Genomic DNA, 20947 nt, shown 5'->3' with positions numbered 1-20947 from the left:
GTACATCGGCCTTGTATAGGCCCTCTATATACTCCTTCCACCTTTCTGCTTTCCCTTCTTTGCTTAGAACTGGGTTTCCATCTGAGCTTTTGATGTTCATACAAGTGGCTCTCTTTTCTCCAAAGGTCTCTTTAATTTTGCTGTAGGCTGTATCTATATTACCCCTAGTGAGATAAGCCTCTACATCCTTACATTTATCCTCTAGCCATCCCTGCTTAGCCATTTTACACTTCCGGTTGATCTCATTTTTGAGATGTTTGTATTCCTTTTTGCCTGCTTCATTTACTGCATTTTTATATTTTCTCCTTTCATCAATTAAATTCAATATAGCTTCTGTTACCCAAGGATTTCTACCAGCCCTCGTCTTTTTACCTACTTGATCCTCTGCTGCCTTCACTACTTCATCCCTCAGAGCTACCCATTCTTCTTCTACTGCATTTCATTCCCCCATTCCTGTCAATTGTTCCCTTATGCTCTCCCTGAAACTCTGTACAACCTCTGGTTTAGTCAGTTTATCCAGGTCCCATCTCCTTAAATTCCCACCTTTTTGCAGTTTCTTCGGTTTTAATCTACAGGTCATAACCAATAGATTGTGGTCAGAATCTACATTTACCCCTGTAAATGTCTTACAATTTAAAATCTGGTTCCTAAATCTCTGTCTTACCATTATATAATCTATCCAATTAAATAATTCTATTCTCTCACTTTTTTATTCATGCAAAACATTCACCATATTATTTAGTTCATTCTGTTGGCACCACATTAAAATTTAAGATTTTGCTTGGGCCTGAAAACTGCCACCCTGGGCAGTGGTATGGTTTGCCCCTCCCCTCCCCCCCCCCCCCACTTCACCCAATCCACCCCCTCCCCCCACACACAAACCCTTAGAGCCACCTCTGAGTGTAATGTCACTCATTACCGCTTAAAGAAAAGAAACATAACACTTTCAGAAGACAACAGCAAAATCAAAACATTTTATTTCACTGGACATTTATTTCTGATGGCAAATAGTTAATATCTAGAGCCTATTCACACCAAAAAATCCCTCCCAAACAGCCTAGCCACCTAAGGACAGCGTATCTGCAGTTACAAGAACACTCTTTAACAGTACACTGAGGGTCTCTGCCATTCCCCCCCTCACCCCCAATCCTCAAACCATCCCCAAGAACCAGCCATAAAGGACTGCCTCCTTTGTCACCCAACACCACCTCAGTTTGGAACAGCTGAACCACATCCTTCACCAGGCCTTTGATTACGTATCATCATGCACTGAAATGAGGGACATTCTGCCCAAGATCCTTTGCATCCCTCCTGAAGTGGTTTTCCATTGCCAATTCAAACTGCACAGGACCCCAGTCTCTCCATATGCCCCTCCCAATCCCAACACCTTACCACAAGGATCATATCGGTGTGGAAGACTCAGGTGCAAGATGTGCCCAATCTATCCCCCCTGCACTTGCTATTTCAGTCTTGTCACAATCTTATCTTACGCCAACAGAGGCTTGACCATGTGTGAAAGCAGCCATGTCATGTACCAGCTCTGCTGCCATCAGTTCACAGATTTTTGTATTGGTATGACTACCAACCAGCTGACCATGAGGGTGAATGACCACCACCAAAGAGTGGCCAAAACTGAGTGAGGTTGCACAGTGGTTAGCACACTAGGCTCATCTTTGGGAGGATGACGGTTCAAACCCGCATCCAGCCATCCAGATTTAGGTTTTCCTTGATTTCCCTAAATCACTCCAGTCAAATGCCAGGATGGTTCCTTTGAAAGGGCACAAACAATTTCCTTATACATCCTTAACACCAACTGAGCTTGTGCTTTGTCCCTAATTACATCAGTGTCAACAGGACATTAAGTCCAATCTTCCTTCCTTTCTTAAACTGTGGTCAAGACCAAAGTAGACTACCTGGTGAACAACATGCAGCTGGACATAACACACTTGACTTTAATGGCTGCTTCACTATCCAAGGCATTTGGATCCTCCACTCCACCTCCAGCTTTTCTGAACTGTGCAGATGGGAGTTAACCTTACAACACATTCTCCACTCCCATAATTATCCCAGCCTCAATCTATGGTAACATACAGCCCAACATCCCCTTCACCCAACAGTTTCCATGCCTTCTAACCAATCACCTCCTGCCCAATCTTGTCTCTCAGCCTCTTTGTGAGCTACCCTCTGCCAACAAGCCTACCCATCTTTTCCTGCTCCTCTCCATTTTCACTCTGTTTTTCCCACCTGCCTGCCTCACAACCTCCTGGTGCTGTGCCTGTTGGCAGTCTACATCTTCATCTACATACATACTCAGCAATCCACCATACGGTGCGTGGCGGAGGGTACCTCATACCACAGCTACATCTTCTCTCCCTGTTCCATTTCCAAACAGAACGTGGGAAAAATGACTGCCTATATGCCTCTGTACAAGCTCTAATCTCTCTTATCTTATCTTTGTGGTCTTTCCGTGAAATGTAAGTTGGCAGCAGTAAAATTGTGCTGCAGTCAGCCTCAAATGCTGGTTCTCTAAATTTCCTCAGTAGCGATTCATGAAAAGAACGCCTCCTTTCCTCTAGAGACTCCCACCCGAGTTTCTGAAGCATTTCCGTAACACTCACATGATGATAAAACATACTAGTAACAACTCTAGCAGCCCGCCTCTGAATTGCTTCTATGTCCTCCCTCAATCCAACCTGATAGGGATCCCAAACATTCGAGCAGTACTCAAGAATAGGTCGTATTAATGTTTTATAAATGGCCTCCTTTACAGATGAACCACATCTTCACAAAATTCTACCAATGAACCAAAGACGACTATCTGCCTTCCCCACAACTGCCATTACATGCTTGTCCCACTTCATATCGCTCTGCAATGTTACACCCAAATATTTAATCGACGTGATCGTGTCAATCGCTACCCTACTAATGGAGTATTCAAATAGTACAGGATTCTTTTTCCTATTCATCTGCATTAATTTACATTTATCTATATTTAGAGTTAGCTGCCATTCATTACACCAATCACAAATCCTGTCCAAATCATCTTGTATCGTCCTACAGTCACTCAAGACGACACCTTCCTGTACATCACCGCATAATCAGCAAACAGCCGCACATTGCTATCCACCCTATCCAAAAGATCATTTATGTAGATAGAAAACAACAGCAGACCTACCACACTTTCCTGGGGCACTCCAGATGATATCCTCACCTCCGATGAACACTCAACATCGAGGACAATGTACTAGGTTCTATTACTTAAGAAGTCTTCGAGCCACTCACATACTTGGGAACCAATCGCATATGCTCGTACCTTAGTCAGGAGTCTGCAGTGGGGCACTGAGTCAAAGACTTTCCAGAAGTCAAGGAATATAGCATCTGTCTGATCCATGGTTTGCAATATATCATGTGAAAAAAGGGCGAGTTGCGTTTCACAGGAGTGATGCTTTCTAAAGCTGTGCTGATACATGGACAGCAACTTCTCTGTCTCAAGGAAATTCATTATATTCAAACTGAGAATATGTTCGAGAATCCTGCAACAAACCGATGTTAAGGATTTTGGTCTGTAATTTTGAGGATCCGCCCTTCTACCCTTCTTATATACAGGCGTCACCTGCGCTTTTTTCCAGTCGCTCGGGACTTTACGTTGGGCAAGAGATTCGCGATAAATGCAAGCTAAGTAAGGAGCCACTGCAGTAGAGTACTGTCTGTAAAACCAAATTGGAATCCCATCAGGACCTGGTGATTTATTTATTTTCAACCCATTTAGTTGCTTCACAACCCCAGGGATGTCTATCACTATGTCCTCCATACGGGAATCTGTACGATACTCAAACGGCAGTATGTTTGTACCATCCTCCTGCATGAAAGATTTCTCAAATGCTAAATTTAAAATTTCAGATTTTGTTTTGCTGTCTTCCAGTGCCAGGCCAGACTTATCAGTGAGTGACTGGATGGAAGCCATTGACCTGCTTACCAATTTTATGTAAGACTAGAATTTCTTTGGGTTTTCAGCAAGATATTTTGCTAAGGTATGACGGTGGTAGTGGTTGAATGCTTCACGCATCACTCTTTTTGCAGCAGCATGAATCTCTACTAACTTTTGCCTGTCCTCATTCTCCGGATCTTTCTTGTGCCACGAGTGCAACTGCCTTTGCATCCTGAGCATTCTCCGAATTGTTAAAGCATGGTGGGTCTTTTCCGTCCGTAACCCCACTTTTTTGGCACATACTTGTCCAATGTGTGGTTTACAATGTGTTTAAAATGTGCCCATAATTCTTCCACGTCCATTGTACCGGAAGTAAATGAAGTCGATTCATTTCCTAAGTGGGATGCTAACAACTGTTTATCTGTTCTTTCTAGTAAGAATACTCTCCTAGCCTTCTTGACTGACTTTTTAACTTTCCTAACCATAGTTGTAATGACAGCATCATTATCACTAGTCCCTGTCTCAACACTGACACCGTTGATGAGGTCTGGTCTGTTCGTAGCTACCAGATCTAAAATATTTCCATTATGCGTTGCCTGTCGATTTAGCTGCTCAAGACAGTTTTCGGATAATGTGTTCAAAAGTAATTCACATGACGGCTTGTCTGTACCACCTGTAATGAATCCATAGACGTCCCAGTCTATACTAGGTAGGTTGAAGTCGCCTCCGACTAATATAGCATGATCTGGGTACTTCTGCGATATAGAATGCAGACTCCATTTGAATGATTCTAGAACTGTTACGGTGGAACCTGGTGGCCAGTAATAACACCCCATAATTAACTTTATTTCCCCTAGCCCTGTTAAATGTGTCCAGATAACTTCGCAATCACACTCTACTTCGACCTCAGTAGACACAATATTTTTGTCAACTGCGATGAAGACACCACCTCCTACGGTTTCTAATCTGTCTTTCCGATACACGTTCCAATCCTCACTAAATATTTCAGAACTTCCTATCTCAGGGTTCAGCCAGGTCTCAGTCCCGAGAATAATTTGCGTGCCACAGGCTTCCTGGAGGGCAGTAAATTCAGGAACTTTATTCCGAACACTCTGAAAATTTACTACTAATATCTTGATAGTTGAAGTGTCTTTACACTGAGCGCATCTTGATTTCCCTGCCTGCACATCAACTGGTGAGTGTTCAACAGGACACCTCGCACTACTGCCTAGCCTAAAAAAGACCATGTGCATGCCACAAGTACTCTGCTAACCAAGTAGCCGCTTCCTTTGTGTAGTGCACCCCTGACCTATCAAGGGGCGTCCTACAATTCCCCACCCAATAGCACAAGTCTAGAAATCTGCAGCCAAGACCGTCACAGAATTGACGAAGTCTCTGGTTGAGACGCTCCACTTGGCTCCAAACCAAAGGACCTCGATCCAGTCTGGGTCTAGTCCCTGAATACTATGTAAGGCAGTGCTCCTCTCTCCCCCAACCCATACTCTGCTATCCCCTTCCCTTTCCTGGCCCCTCCAAATTGCTGCTTCCATTTTGCATGATAGTTGCATTCTGGTCCAAGCTGCCAGAGTTGATGATCATGTGTTTGTGAGGTATGCTTGCTAGTGTGAACAAATGGTATGTGTTTCTCTTTCTTTTTCTGATGAAGGCTGTGGCTGAAAGCTAATTTGTAAGTGTCTTTTAATTGTGCCTGTCTGCAGCTTATGGTAAGAAGTGATCCATCTTTTCCTACATTGTTAATGCATACATGTGCTTTTCTGCTGGTCATTTACTTAGTGCTCTGGTTATTTTTCTCACTTCAAACAATTACACATTGCTGCATTTGCCATGCTAACTCCAACCACACTAAAAAGATCAAAGAACTCTTTGTGTGCATGCATGCATAATGTAAATCTACCTAATACATATAAGTCAGAGTCCCTTCATCAAGTTATAGTAGCAGGATTAATTAACAAGGAAAAAAGGTATGAATTTTACTTTGATAATAAGTTAATTGTCCAAACATCTTACTCACAATACTGAAGGTACTAAGCTATTACATATTCAGAATTGGATCATAATAAATCTAAGTTATCATTAAGTCCTCATTTTCTGTATTAACACTTACTTTATATTCTGCTGAAAGATAAAAAAAAATTGATACTACCAAAATTGAAAAAACCTCACTATCACACACAAAGAATCTCTTTGTTTGTTTGTGTCATTGTCTCATCATCCACTGGGTGTTTTGGATGGTGGAGGGGGGGGGGGGGGGGGGTAAAGCAGCTATTATTGGTGCATCACATTTAGGTCAGTTACTTCACCTCACAACATGAACAGAGTTGTGCCCAGTGGTGCAGCTTATGGCTAGCCACATCCATCATAAGGTGGGAGGGGGGAAGTAGATTACACTGCACATGTGCAAAATTGACAACTGACACTGTTTGCTGCTCTGGAGGAGAGGGCAGCCTTGCTCTGCACTTGTGCAGACTGTTATTTGGCCTTACTTCTACTGCATTAGTCTCTTGGTATGAAGTTCTTTTCAACCTGGTGTTGCTCCTCTCCTAACCTTATTTCATTGCAACTACCATTTTAGTGGTTAATAAACTCACTCATGTTCATACATTTTTTTATCAGTCATCACCTTGTTTTGCCTTTTACTACTGCATAACAGGGCTTAAAGTTTGTCCTTTTCTTCTTTCTTCCATGCCTTTTCACATCCTAAAATATGTGGCATCTTTTTTTCTTTCTTAGACATTTGAAGATTTCTGAGATGAAAGGGGATCTTTTGTCTCATTCTTCCTTCCCATCATGTTCTTGTTTCACCCCTCTTGCATCACTGTGCATTCTCTATGCATTCATTGTCTCTCTCTCTCTCTCTGGTATTTTGGATAACTTGCTAGCATCAGCATTATTTCAATCTGTTTATCTTCTGACCATACATCTTCTATGAATGCCACCTCAAAATCTGCACAGCTTTCAACTGTTGTTCCTATGTGCATGCACCACCAAACTATGTCTCCCATAGCTTCCTTGCTTCAAAACTGATCTCCCATCCATCCAGTAGGTCACCCTCCTTTGAAGTTCTCCAAAAATGGTACAAGGTGGATTGATCCTTTCACATTAGATTTGTCTATCCCACTTAAGGGGAGTTGGAATGCCGGAAAATGGAAAAAATTCACATTTTCAGTTTTTAACCTTATAACTTAATTTGAAATTTTCTGCTTAAAATGGTGCAAAATTTGTTAAGAAATTCCAATTGGAAGTATTTTTATTTAATTTTTCAAAATTACATGTGCGCCCAGCAAAGTTACCCATCTTGTGATTTGTACACATTTAAATCTTCGCATTTCCGAAAACATTACATATAGAAGGCTGTGGATTTCACTCTTCAGTTGTAGAATCTTTGATCCTTCCATAGGTACCATTGTTTTTACGACTAGCTGTGTTTATTGTTCAGTTTTTGATCTGTGAGTGTTTGTTTTGAGCCTCGAGTTTAGTTTGTCGCTCATTTGGAGTTTGTTATCTGTCTTGTTTTGACTTTCAGTGGTGAGTGCGTAGTTTCTACGATGCCTAGGAGTGCATCATTATTTAAAAAGCGAAAGTTTCGCGGTAATAGATTTACAAATAACGTTTGTTCAAGTGATTCTGCTTCAGCACCTGTTGATGCTGGTGAAAGTTCTGACGTTTGTACAGCTGAGATGTGTGAAGGAGACACGCCCACCAGTGCATCAAAAAAGAAGTTATCAAACTGTGCAAGTGAAATTACAGATGAAGCTTCTAATGAACAATATGTTTTAGTCGACTTTCCTGTTTTTACTGAGTTTATGAAGAAATGTTTGTGTTGTAATCTTTGTGGAGGTTCTTTTGATATGAACATAACAAAATCTATAGGACTTTCCTGCAAAATTGCTATAGTTTGTGCCAGTTGTGAAAATGAGACCTGTTTTTGGAGCTCTAAAACATGCAGTAGCAATTTGTTTGAGAGTAATATCAGGCTAATGTATGCAATGAGAGCAATTGGTAAAGGACATACTGCTGCTCAAACATTTTGTGCCATAATGAATCTTCCACCTCCACCTGCTAAAATTGACAATTACACTGAAGTGATAGGAGATGCTGTTCAGTCTGTAGCAGATTTATCAATGAAAGCTGCTGCCAGTGAAGCAAAATATATAAATGAAGGAAACCCAGATATCCCTGTTGCTTTTGATGGAACCTGGCAGAAAAGGGGTCACACATCCAAAAATGCTGTTGCTACTGTTACTAGTGTGGACAGCGGTAAAGTTTTGGACTATGAAGTGCTCACTAAACATTGTTACCATTGTGCATCTGGTAAGATAGAAGCAGCTCACATATGTAGCAAGAATTATGAAGGTACGAGTGGAGGCATGGAGGCTGCCGCTGCTGTGAAAATGTTTAGCAGATCAGAAAAAGAACGGGGAGTATTTTACACAAAATTCCTTGGAGATGGGGACTCCAAGGCATACAAAAGTGTTACAGAATCCATGCCATATGTCAATAAGACAATAACTAAACTAGAATGTGTCGGTCATGTTCAGAAACGAATGGGCACTCGTCTAAGGAAACTGAAACAGAATCTGAAGGACAAAATTTTGTCAGATGGTAAAACCATTAGAGGTCGCCTGTCAGATAAAATTATAAATGAATTACAACAATACTATGGTATGGCAATAAGAAATAATGCAAATAATTTGCAGGAAATGAGACAAGCTGTATGGGCCACATATTTACATCGATCATCAACTGATGATAATCCTCAACATTTTGCTTGTCCAGATGGTCCTCAGTCATGGTGCAATTATAGAAAATCTCAAGCTACTGGGGATCCTTATCACCATAAAAATTATATTCCATTGGCTGTTATGGAAGTAATTAAACCAATATATAGAGACTTGGGGCATCCTGATCTTCTGCGAAAATGTCTTCATGGTTGTACCCAGAATCAAAACGAGTCGTTCAACAACCTCATTTGGACTCGTGTACCTAAGAATGTATTTGTTGGGATAAAAACATTGAAATGGGGAGTCAGTGATGCTGTTATTTCATTCAATGATGGTCATATGGGTAGGCTAAAGGTCATGGCAAGGCTCGGCATTGCTCCTGGTATCAACACCATCAGAGGTCTTCAGCTTCTGGACAGCGTGCGAGTAAGGAAGGCTCAGTATGCAGCTGAATTTAATACAAAAAAAGCAAGGGCAGCAAGGAGAAGAAAGCTTCTAGGTGAAGAAGAAGAACTAGAAGATGACCCTGATTACTCTGCTGGACACTTTTGATAATAGAATAAAAGGTATTTGTGAATTTTCATAATAAATTACTTTAATCGCATTTTCTGGCATTTGACATTTTTAGTGTTACATGTACCTTTATCTCATAAACCACTCAACCAACAACATTCAAATTTTCAGAAATGCTGCAAAACAGTTCAAAGAGGCCACTGAACTAGAATCATGACAAGAACTGGCTTATTCTCTGAACTAGGGAAGTTTATGTTATACTTTTTCCAATAAAAAATGGCTTAATGGTAAAAAATTCATAAATACTATACCAACAAAAAGAAAACATTGGTTCTAGTTCAGTGGGCTCACAATATATGCTGAAAACCTCTGCCAGAATTTCAAAGTTCTGAAGATAATAGTTCCAAAGAAAAAGGTACACAAAGTTAGCAAATTTAACATTGGCGAGATAGGGCATTCCAACTCCCCTTAAGCATTAGTTATGACACTCTATGACTGCTAATCCATTGTGCACACTATGTGATTCTGCCTTTAATTCCTTTTTTATACTTTCCTGTATGTCTGTGTCAGTCTTGTTATTGTTCTTGGCATTTTCTCATTTGTTTCCACTGCAGTCTTCTTGTTTTTGGTGACATATCTATGAACCCTTGTACAATGAATTCTGCTTCCACATTTTCTTCCTTATATAACTCTGTGCTTTCCCAGATTTCCTCCCTCTTTCTCTCTTATTATTAAATACATTGATGCTTTGATTTGATTTCGTAGTTCCAGTTCACTGCTGGTCATTTCTTCCTTTTGTTGATCTTTGCATAACCCTGAACATGACGTACTACTGTATGTGAGATTTTCTTGCATTCTGATTTTGCTGCTATCCAAAAATTCTGAAGTCTTGCACTCAAGTACTTGCTCCATTTTGTTGTCTTATAGTCTATATTTATCCCACTAAAAACATCTGCTAGTTTGGCAATATGATAATTGTAATCTTACAAGCTTAACAATTGCCATGTAATTTGGATAAAAATGTAAGGTGCATTTTCAACACAGTTAGCTCCAAATCTTGACGTGCTATTTCACACCCAAAAATACAGCTGTAACCACCAAAATATTATACTGTGTTGATGCTAGACAGTCTATGATGTTGCTTCTTGTGACTTTTGCTTCTAGTTGTCTTGAATGAATGTGGCTACATAGCATAGGATGCTCTGCAATGTGTGGAACTATACCAAGGCATTCTTGTGACTATTGTGGTTGTTAAACACATTGACAATTACTTCTTTTCCATACCAAAATTCATTCAACACCTTAATCTGCCTGCACAGTTCTCCATTAATTCCTACTTGTTGTTCAACACTATGAGCACTCCTTTCTATTGTCAACTCTTTTGTTCGCCCATAATGCTAATCTCTTTGTAACGTGCGCGTGGGGCACACAATACTCATTAAAGCCTGTACTATGGTAAGTGAGTGGGGTTCACCTTACAAGACAGGATTTTCGTATAGATATTGACTGCATGAACCTGAATGGTGGCAAAATCAGACTTACACCCACTCTGTAATAACAATGATCCATCAAGTAAGTTCAAAATGCAATTACACGTCAGTATGTACCAAAAGCAACACTGAAGATGCTACCAATTTGATAATAATACGGTCGCCAGCCTAATTAGGCATTAACTGAGTTTCTTCCCTGTACAAGTTGATGTATATTCATGCAAAACAACACGTAGTAACACTGCATAATATCGTAAAATTTTAGAACCAGAAAATCTATTGAACTGATAGTTTCATGTTGTGTACTGATATGGGAAAACCATAAATACATAACGCTACACTATAATGTATACTACAAAGCTTTGTACTGTCTATAGATCTGATTAAAATCGGGCATAGGTTACCCTAGAAATAGCACTTTCGAGCCACACACAAAATTTCAGTTTTGATAAAGATAAAACATTGATAAATTTTGACTTATATATTGACTTTAACTTTTGCTGGTCAAACCAATTTGGAACATTTCAGGATTCAAATGAATAAAAGGGCGGGGGGGGGGGGGGGGGGGACCCTGAAACTGTTATGATCACTATATTAAAAGAATTGATTACTGAAATTATCATGCGTTCGACTTCCAGTATATGAGTTACTACTCTTTTTATCTTATTTACTTCTCATTTAAATACCTTTATATCTGTCTCGAAATAATTAAACTTCATTACTATATCAATATTAAAGTTATCTTTCAACTTCGTTAGACCTTCGTTATTCATTTACTGGTTCATTAACAAAACAGTTCTTTAAAAATCATTCTAACATAACTAGGTCTGCAACTAATTATTATTAACACAAAATTTAATTTTTCATTTTGGGACACTCAGATTGCACAACATTTGGAAAGGACCCTGTCTAGGTTAGTTGTGAGGATAATTAAATGAGGGGAAAGTTCTGGTAAAATTTAGGTTATTATTGTTCACTCTATGGTCCATATGCATACAGTACTAAAAGTTTCAACCTGATTCTATCAATGCGGCGGTTGGCAAGCGGCGAGATGGCGAGGCACAGAGCACACATACAACCACAGCTATGGCTCTTGACGTATCGGCACTTTCATTCTTCTTAGCGTCGCAATACTTTTCCATTTAGTGCCTATGGAATATTTCCATGCTGTGTGGGCGTTGGAACAGCATACCCGAGGCTCAGTGAAACTACGTCTTCCAGGAGAGCCTCCTCGCTCCAGAAGGTGTTGCTCAGACCAATGCCAAACTCCAACTACTACTGCTGAGCCCGTTGTGCTGTACAGTGCCCATGCGCATTTTCCCGCGCTCGCCTGGCATCCACCTTTTACCGCTCCCTTACAGACAGGGTATTCACCCGAGGTTTTGCATTCTACATATCCTAACACATTGCCTATGTATGGACCAGACGCACAGTTACAATTTTAAACATCTTACAACAGTTTCAACATTTGTTACATTTCAATTCTATTACAATATTGCTTGACATTTGACATAAACATTAATATTCACATTGAAAATTGTTTACAGTTTTCTTAACACAATGATATGAAACAAAAAAGAAATGGAAAAAAATTTACTTATACGTACAATAGTACAGCGTCATTGTTGTTACATCTTCACCATCACTTTCACTTTTTATATTATAGTTTCAGTTTGTTCTCCCCACATTCTTCTTCACTGAAGATTGTACTAATCACTCATTGCGTCTTGTAACATACCAGTGTGCTGGAGCAAGAATCATCATATGCTATATCACTCATTACTACTTTAAAGATCAGAATGATAGCACTTATGGATGACAACAGTTAATTTAAAACTTTTTATTTCACTGAACAATGTTTTCTGATGAGAAATAATTTATACACACACCTGTTTTCCTCCTCTGTTGTCAGCAGTCTGACTACTTTCCTCATCTCAAACAATCACACCTTGCTCAAACTGCCATGCTAGCTCCAACCCCACTCAAAAAAATTAAAAAAATTACAAAGACACAGTAATCTTACCATCATAACTTTACACAATGCCAGGTCTCATTTAAATGGTGTAAAATCAAATATTAAATTGTATTTTTTCTAAACATAATATGCAAACAAAAATAAGAAGTAAGTCTCTGGCCCTATATGTTGGTGATTATTACGTTGAGCAGTTATGCTACAATACCAGAGCTGCAAACATAAGCTAATAATGCTAACAATGTCTGGGGAGTCAATAAATCTTTCTCTCTGCAGAGGAACACACAGTTTCTAAACTGTAAGAGACATAGTATTAAATCTGAAAAATAGTCTTTCACAGAAAATGCTTTAAAGATAAAGGCATTTTGGCCCAGCATACTGTTTGAATGTACAAGGAAATTCTTTAAAAATATATTAATACAGACATGTAAAATTAACTGAAGTCTCATTATCATGTACCAATGCAAGCTTTCATGGCCGATATTAGTGATGTTGCTGACATTTTATTTATAGGCAGAAAGCTATGGTCCAAGGCATAATTCCCTGCCTAATTTTTCATCTTCTACCACTGGTGATTTCATCAGAGGCTTTAATGACTGACAAAGCTATTACAGGCTCAAAACAAGCTCACCAAGCCAAACTGTTTACAAGTATACACACAATGGTTGGTTCATGACATCATCAGACCACTGCCAAAGGAGTCATGCCAACATATGCTATGGAGCCCGTAGAGGGAAAAGCTGATGCTGTTTGTTTTATTTAGCACTGGGGCCCACAACTTGTCTAATTTCAATACTTCTTTTCTGCAGGAGCTGTTTTTGTGCTTTGGAGTTTCTATGACCTCCCTGTGCATCCTTGTGTAGTAATAATTAGATCTTACTAAAACCAAAATGTGAAATTAATGAATTTGATGGTTTTCCAGTGCTCGTGCATGATCTGCTACAGCCAATTTGCCCATCTTGCCAAGGTGACAGTTGCTCTGGTGTTTATGTGCTGTACTGGATTTTCCTTAAAGAGGATGGAAAGATGTAGAACAACAGCCACTTACAACTTGCTTTTAGCCACAATTACCTTCAGTGATTTCCTTTTAAAGGCAGTAGTTATTGTTTTAAATTATAAAGTAATGCACTAATTAAGTTTTTTTTGTGTGTAGTATAAACTCGTTTCACAGCTTTTTTCTCATTTTTAAGTACCTTGGGAGTTTGCATAGATACTGAATGTGATGTCTGAGGGTGAGATGGTATGCCTCTCTTTCCCTGTAGACATTGGTTTATGTTCTCAGTGCAATAAGAAAACCAGAAAATAAGAATTATGATGATTTAGGTGATGTTGTTATGGGACAGTATCTTTTTACAGATACCGTGCCTCATCCATCATTCATAAAGTCACACACATGCAGCATACCATTCACTGCATTTGTTTACATTAAATAATAACGTAGAATAAAGGTATTGTGACAGTATTTCTTACCAAATACTTTGGATAGAGTCAAACATGTTTTATTTTATAACAATAACAATTACATCTGTACTTACATTAAACTATTCTATAGCTGCTTTCAGTAACACAGTTACTATTTTAAATAACAATTATGCCTTCCATTGTATTTTTATAATATTTTTTCACTCTGTAGCTGTAGCTGCTGAACATGAGAAAAGTATGAATAAATTTAACGTTTTTGGAATTTACTACAGTTATTATTTGAAAGAGTATTATTACAAAAAAAAATTGTTTAACTATCTAACTTGTCATTATAGATCATTTTTCTCCTGACTTTTTCTGGTGTACAATCTCATCCCTCTGTAGGATCATTGTATGTGCTTTCTGAATTGCATGTGCATTTAAATATGAAGTTATGGGGATGTTAATTAATAAACACAGACTCACAACATATGGGCAATTTATTCCTAATATATCACTAAAACAGTTCAACATATATACATCATCATCATGACATTAAGATAGTTCTTGATAACTCTCATTGTATTCCTGTGTGATATACTTCACATGGGTTTGCAACATAGTCCATGCTGTCAACCTAACGTAATTGTAACTTGACTGTAACTGAAATTTCACTAATTGTAACTGATATGCAGCTTACTTACAAATGGATCATGTCCAGCTATATATGTTTTCACCCCTTGGCAGGAATGCCTCACTTAATGGTTTTTAGCCATTTAAAAGTGGATGCTACAATAACTGATGATACAAAAAAGAGAAATTATTAAGGTAACCAGCTTGGATTTTTAACACTAAATACTTCATGTACATGATGTTTTGTGTCCTTGTGTATTACACAAACACAAGACAATACTTCTTCATATTGTAATGATAGATTCAATAAAAATTCGCTGGTGTCTAAGAGACTTTTCATTTATAATTTATTTGACAAAAGTTTAAACTTTTATGATTTCCTTTATAAAATAGAATATGGGAAATCTAAGAACAGCACTGTGTTCTGTTCATGCTTTGGTGTCATCAGAACAGAATTGTGAAATATTACAAGGTATAAAAGTGGTTGGTGTCTTGAAACTGTTCCTTAATTAATTAATAACTTTTGAATTATAGACACTTAAACTAAGGTAACCACGTTCTCAGAATCATAAACAATTTGTCTACAATCTAAATTGTTGGTTTGTAGGTTTCATTTTTGACACTTGTATTTTTGTATGGGAATGACATTATGTTGCCTTCAAATCCTGATATATTCTGAATTAATTAATTTTAAGTGAAAACAATTACATCACAATGTTTCTGGTTGGGTATAACATATCTGTAAGAATAGGAATATGAAATCATTTACCAAATGTGAAAGTTGATAAATTTCTGTACACCTGTAGCAGTGGCAGATACATATTTGGGGCACGTGCCCCCCTCCCCACCACCCCCAACCCCCTTTCCAGTGCCACCTGTGCTGCCCCGCCAGTCAGCCCGCATGCATTTTCAATACAAGTGAACGAGCATAAATGCCCTTAATGATCGTGATTCTGTTTGCAAGCATTGTCTGTTTGTCCTAGATCTGGCTATCCTACTTTGTACACACTGTACAAAATATTTGCTTGTCTAACTGCGTCTATTGCTACAGTACAAAATTTTTTTCAACATTGTAGTGAAGAAAAACATGGCTGAGGTTGACAATGAAGAAGGATCAACTTAATGGCTTAGCTCTGTTGAACACTCACCCTGACATTGATTGTCCTGTTGATGATGTAATTAACCAATTTTCCAGTAAGAAAAGGTGCATAGAATTCATCATTTAAGGAAGAGAACCACAATCGTAACTTTTTTATATCATAACATGTTGTTGCCTTGTATATGCGTATAATCAGTTTAAATAAAATTTTCTTAAACCTTGCATGTGACTTGATTATTTTTTATTACAGTAAACGTAAAGGTAGCTCACCCCCTCCTTGAGGTTTTTCTGTACCCACCACTGACCTGTGATGACCATTGACCAATAGAACACCATCGTTCATTTTGATGTTGTGGTCTTTGACTCTGCTTTCTTTGTCTTTGTGTCTGCATGCCATTACAAATTGTTCAATTGTATTGTGCTTTTACATTCCATTAAATTTTTTGATAATGAATTGTTGGTGATCCTCATCCTCTACCATACCATCACTAGGACTGGAAACAACACACTCATGGTGTAGTCATGATTACACATTTGTGATAACGAGACAGTAAGGGTGTCTGTAACATGTTAAATGGTTGGATTAAAAATACTTTGTTTCAATGCACCTTTGGGAAATGGGGTACTGGCAGCATAATACCAGAATAGTGACACAGCCTAGAGATATGATTTTCGCACTATTTATTAGTAAGCACATATATGTAACACATGCAAGTGTTAAGAGCATACAGAGTGTTGATGTTGTTGTCTTCAGTCCTGAGACTGGTTTGATGCAGCTCTCCATGCTACTCTATCCTGTGCAAGCTCCTTCATCTCCCAGTACCTACTGCAACCTACATCCTCCTGAATCTGCTTAGTGTATTCATCTCTTGGTCTCCCTCTACGATTTTTACTCTCCACGCTGCCCTCCAATGCTAAATTGTTGATCCCTTGATGCCTCAGAACATGTCCTACCAACCGGTTCCTTCTTCTTCTCAAGTTGTGCAACAAACTCCTCTTCTCCCCAATTCTATTCAATACCTCCTCATTAGTTATGTGATCTACCGATCTAATTTTCAGCATTCTTCTGTAGCACCACATTTCGAAAGCTTCTATTCTCTTCTTGTCCAAACTATTTATCGTCCATGTTTCACTTCCATACATGGCTACACTCCATACAAATACATTCAGAAACGACTTCCTCACACTTAAATCTATACCCGATGTTAACAAATTTCTCTTCTTCAGAAACGCTTTCCTTGCCATTGCCAGTCTACATTTTATATCCTCTCTACTTTGACCATCATCAGTTATTTTGCTCCCCAAATAGCAAAACTCCTTTACTACTTTAAGTGTCTCATTTCCTAATCTAATTCCCTCAGCATCACCCAACTTAATTCGACTACATTCCATTATCCTCGTTTTGCTTTTGTTGATGTTCATCTTATATCCTCTTTTCAAGACACTGTCCATTCCGTTCAACAGCTCTTCCAAGTCCTTTGCTGTCTCTGACAGAATTACAATGTTATCGGCGAACCTCAAAGTTTTTATTTCTTCTCCATGGACTTTAATACCTACTCCGAATTTTTCTTTTGTTTCCTTTACTTCTTGCTCAATATACAGATTGAATAACATCAGGGACACGCTACAACCCTGTCTCAGTCCCTTCCCAACCACTGCTTCCCTTTCATGCCCCTCGACTCAATTCCATAATATTGTCCTCAAGTACATTGCCCTTGTATAGACCCTCTATATACTCCTTCCACCTTTTTGCTTTCCCTTCTTTGCTTAGGACGGGGTTTCCATCTGAGCTTTTGATGTTCATACAAGTGGCTCTCTTTTCTCCAAAGGTCTCTTTAATATTTCTGTAGGTTGTATCCATCTTACCCCTTGTGAGATAAGCCTCTACATCCTTACATTTGTCCTCTAGCCATCCCTGCTTAGCCATTTTACACTTCCTGTCGATCTCATTTTTGAGACGTTTGTATTCCTTTTTGCCTGCTTCATTTACTGTGTTTTTACATTTTCTCCTTTCATCAATTAAATTCAATATAACTTCTGTTACCCAGGGATGTCTACTAGCTCTCATCTTTTCACCTACTTGATCCTCTGCTGCCTTCACTACATCCCTCAGAGCTACCCATTCTTCTTCTACTGTATTTCTTCCCCCCATTCCTGTCAATTGTTCCCTTATGCTCTCCCTGAAACTCTGTACAACCTCTGGTTTAGTCAGTTTATCCAGGTCCCATCTCCTTAAATTCCCACCTTTTTGCAGTTTCTTCAGTTTTAATCTACAGTTCATAACCAATAGATTGTGGTCAGAGTCCACATCTGCTCCTGGAAATGTCTTACAATTTAAAACCTGGTTCCTAAATCTCTGCCTTACCATCATATAATCTATCTGATACCTTCTAGTATCTCCAGGATTCTTCCATGTATACAACCCTCTTTTATGAGTCTTGAACCAAGTGTTAGCTATGATTAAGTTATGCTCTGTGCAAAATTCTACCAGACAGCTTCCTCTTTCATTTCTCTCCCCCAGTCCATATTCACCCACTAAGTTTCCTTCTCTCCCTTTTCCTACTCTCGAATTCCAGTCACCCATGACTATTAAATTTTCGTCTTCCTTCACTACCTGAATAATTTCTTTTATCTCATCATACATTTCATCAATTTCTTCATCATCTGCAGAGCTAGTTGGCATATAAACTTGTACTACTGTAGTAGGCATGGGCTTCATGTCTATCTTGGCCACAATAATGCGTTCACTATGCTGTTGGTAGTAGCTTACCCGCACTCCTATATTTTTATTCATTATTAAACCTACTCCTGCATTACCCCTATTTGATTTTGTATTTATAACCCTGTATTCACCTGACCAAAAGTCTTGTTCCTCCTGCCACTGAACTTCACTAATTCCCATTATATCTAACTTCAACCTATCCATTTCCCTTTTTAAATTTTCTAACCTACCTGCCCAATTAAGGGATCTGACATTCCATGCTCCGATCCGTAGAACGCCAGTTCTCTTTTTCCAGATAACAACGTCTTTTTGAGTAGTCCCCGCCCGGAGATCCGAATGGGGGACTATTTTACCTCCGGAATATTTTACCCAAGAGTACGCCATCATCATTTAACCATACAGTAAAGCTGCATGCCCTCGGGAAAAATTATGGCTGTAGTTTGCCCTTGCTTTTAGCCGTTCACAGTACCAGCACAGCAAGGCCGTTTTGGTTAGTGTTGCAAGGCCAGATCAGTCAATCATCCAGGCTGTTGCCCCTGCAACTACTGAAAAGGCTGCTGACCCTCTTCAGGAACCACACATTTGCCTGGCCTTTCAACAGATACCCCTCTGTTGTGGTTGCACCTACGGTACAGCCATCTGTATCGCTGAGGCACGCAAGCCTCCCCACCAACGGCAAGGTCCATGGTTCATGGGAGTAGGATACAGAGTGTACAAATTCCTAATGCCTCATGGGGCAGCAATCCTCATTTACATAGTCAGAGATGCTACATCACCACACCTCCACTGGTTAATTCTGAATATTATGTTAATAATTCACTATGTGATCAAAAGTATCCCGACACCTGGCTGGAAGTGACTTATGAGTTTGTGATACCCTCCATCGGTAGTGCTGGAATTCAGTATGGTGTTGGCCCACCCTCAGCCTTGATGACAGCTTCCACTCTTACAGGCATATGTTTAACCAGGTGCTGGAAGGTTTCTTGGGGAATGGCAGTCCATTCTTCATGGAGTGCTGCACTGAGGATAGGTATCGATGTCAGTCAGTGAGGCCTGGCATGAAGTCAGCCTTCCAAAACATCCCAAAGGTGTTCTGTAGGATTCAGGTCAGGATTCTATGCAGGCCAGTCCATTACAGGGATTTTATTGTTGTGTAACCACTCCGACACATGCTGTGCAATGAACAGGTGCTCAGTCCTGTTGAAAGATGCAATCGCCCTCCTCAAATTACTTTTAAACAGTGGGAAGCAAGAAAGTGCTTAAAACATCAATGTATGCCTGTGCTGTCATAGTACCATGCAAAACAAAGAGGGGTGCAAGCCCCCTCCATGAAAAATGCAACGACACCATAACACCACCACCTCCAAATTTTATTGTTGACACTACACATGCTGGCAGACGACGTTCACCAGGCATTAGCTATACCCATACCCTGTCATATCGCCACATTGTGTACCATGATTTGTCACTCCACCCAACATTTTTCCACTGTTCAATAGTCGAATGTTTACACTCGTTACACCAAGCGAGGCATCATTTGGCTTCTACCAGCATGATGTGTGGCTTATAAGCAGCTGCTCAACCATGAAATCCAAGTTTTCTCACCTCCCACCTAACTGTTTAGATTAGATTGGATTAGATTAGATTAATACTAGTTCCATGGATCATGAATACAATATTTCGTAATGATGTGGAACGAGTCAAATTTTCCAATGCATGACATAATTAGGTTAATTTAACAACATACTTAAGTTAATATAACAACTTTTTTATTTTTTTGTGTTTTATTATTTTTTATGTTTTTATATTTTTTTTTTTTTGTTTTTTTCCTTAATTTATATCTAAAAATTCCTCTATGGAGTAGAAGGAGTTGTCATTCAGAAATTCTTTTAATTTCTTCTTAAATACTTGTTGGTTATCTGTCAGACTTTTGATACTATTTGGTAAGTGACCAAAGACTTTAGTGCCAGTATAATTCATGCCTTTCTGGGCCAAAGTTAGATTTAATCTTGAATAGTGAAGATCATCCTTTCTCCTAGTATTGTAGTTATGCACACTGCTATTACTTTTGAATTGGGTTTGGTTGTTAATAACATATTTCATAAGAGAGTATATATACTGAGAAGCTACTGTGAATATCCCTAGATCCTTAAATAAATGTCTGTAGGATGATCTTGGGTGGACTCCAGCTATTATTCTGATTACACGCTTTTGTGCGATAAATACTTTATTCCTCAGTGATGAATTACCCCAAAATATGATGCCATATGCAAGCAATGAGTGAAAATAGGCATAGTAAGCTAATTTACTAAGATGTTTATCACCAAAATTTGCAATGACCCTTATTGCATAAGTAGCTGAACTCAAACATTTCAGCAGATCATCAATGTGTTTCTTCCAATTTAATCTCTCATCAATGGACACACCTAAAAATTTTGAATATTCTA

This window comes from Schistocerca americana, chromosome 1, assembly GCF_021461395.2.
Source record: "Schistocerca americana isolate TAMUIC-IGC-003095 chromosome 1, iqSchAmer2.1, whole genome shotgun sequence".
NCBI classification, from domain to species: domain Eukaryota; kingdom Metazoa; phylum Arthropoda; class Insecta; order Orthoptera; family Acrididae; genus Schistocerca; species Schistocerca americana.
This window is presented reverse-complemented; position numbering follows the sequence as displayed.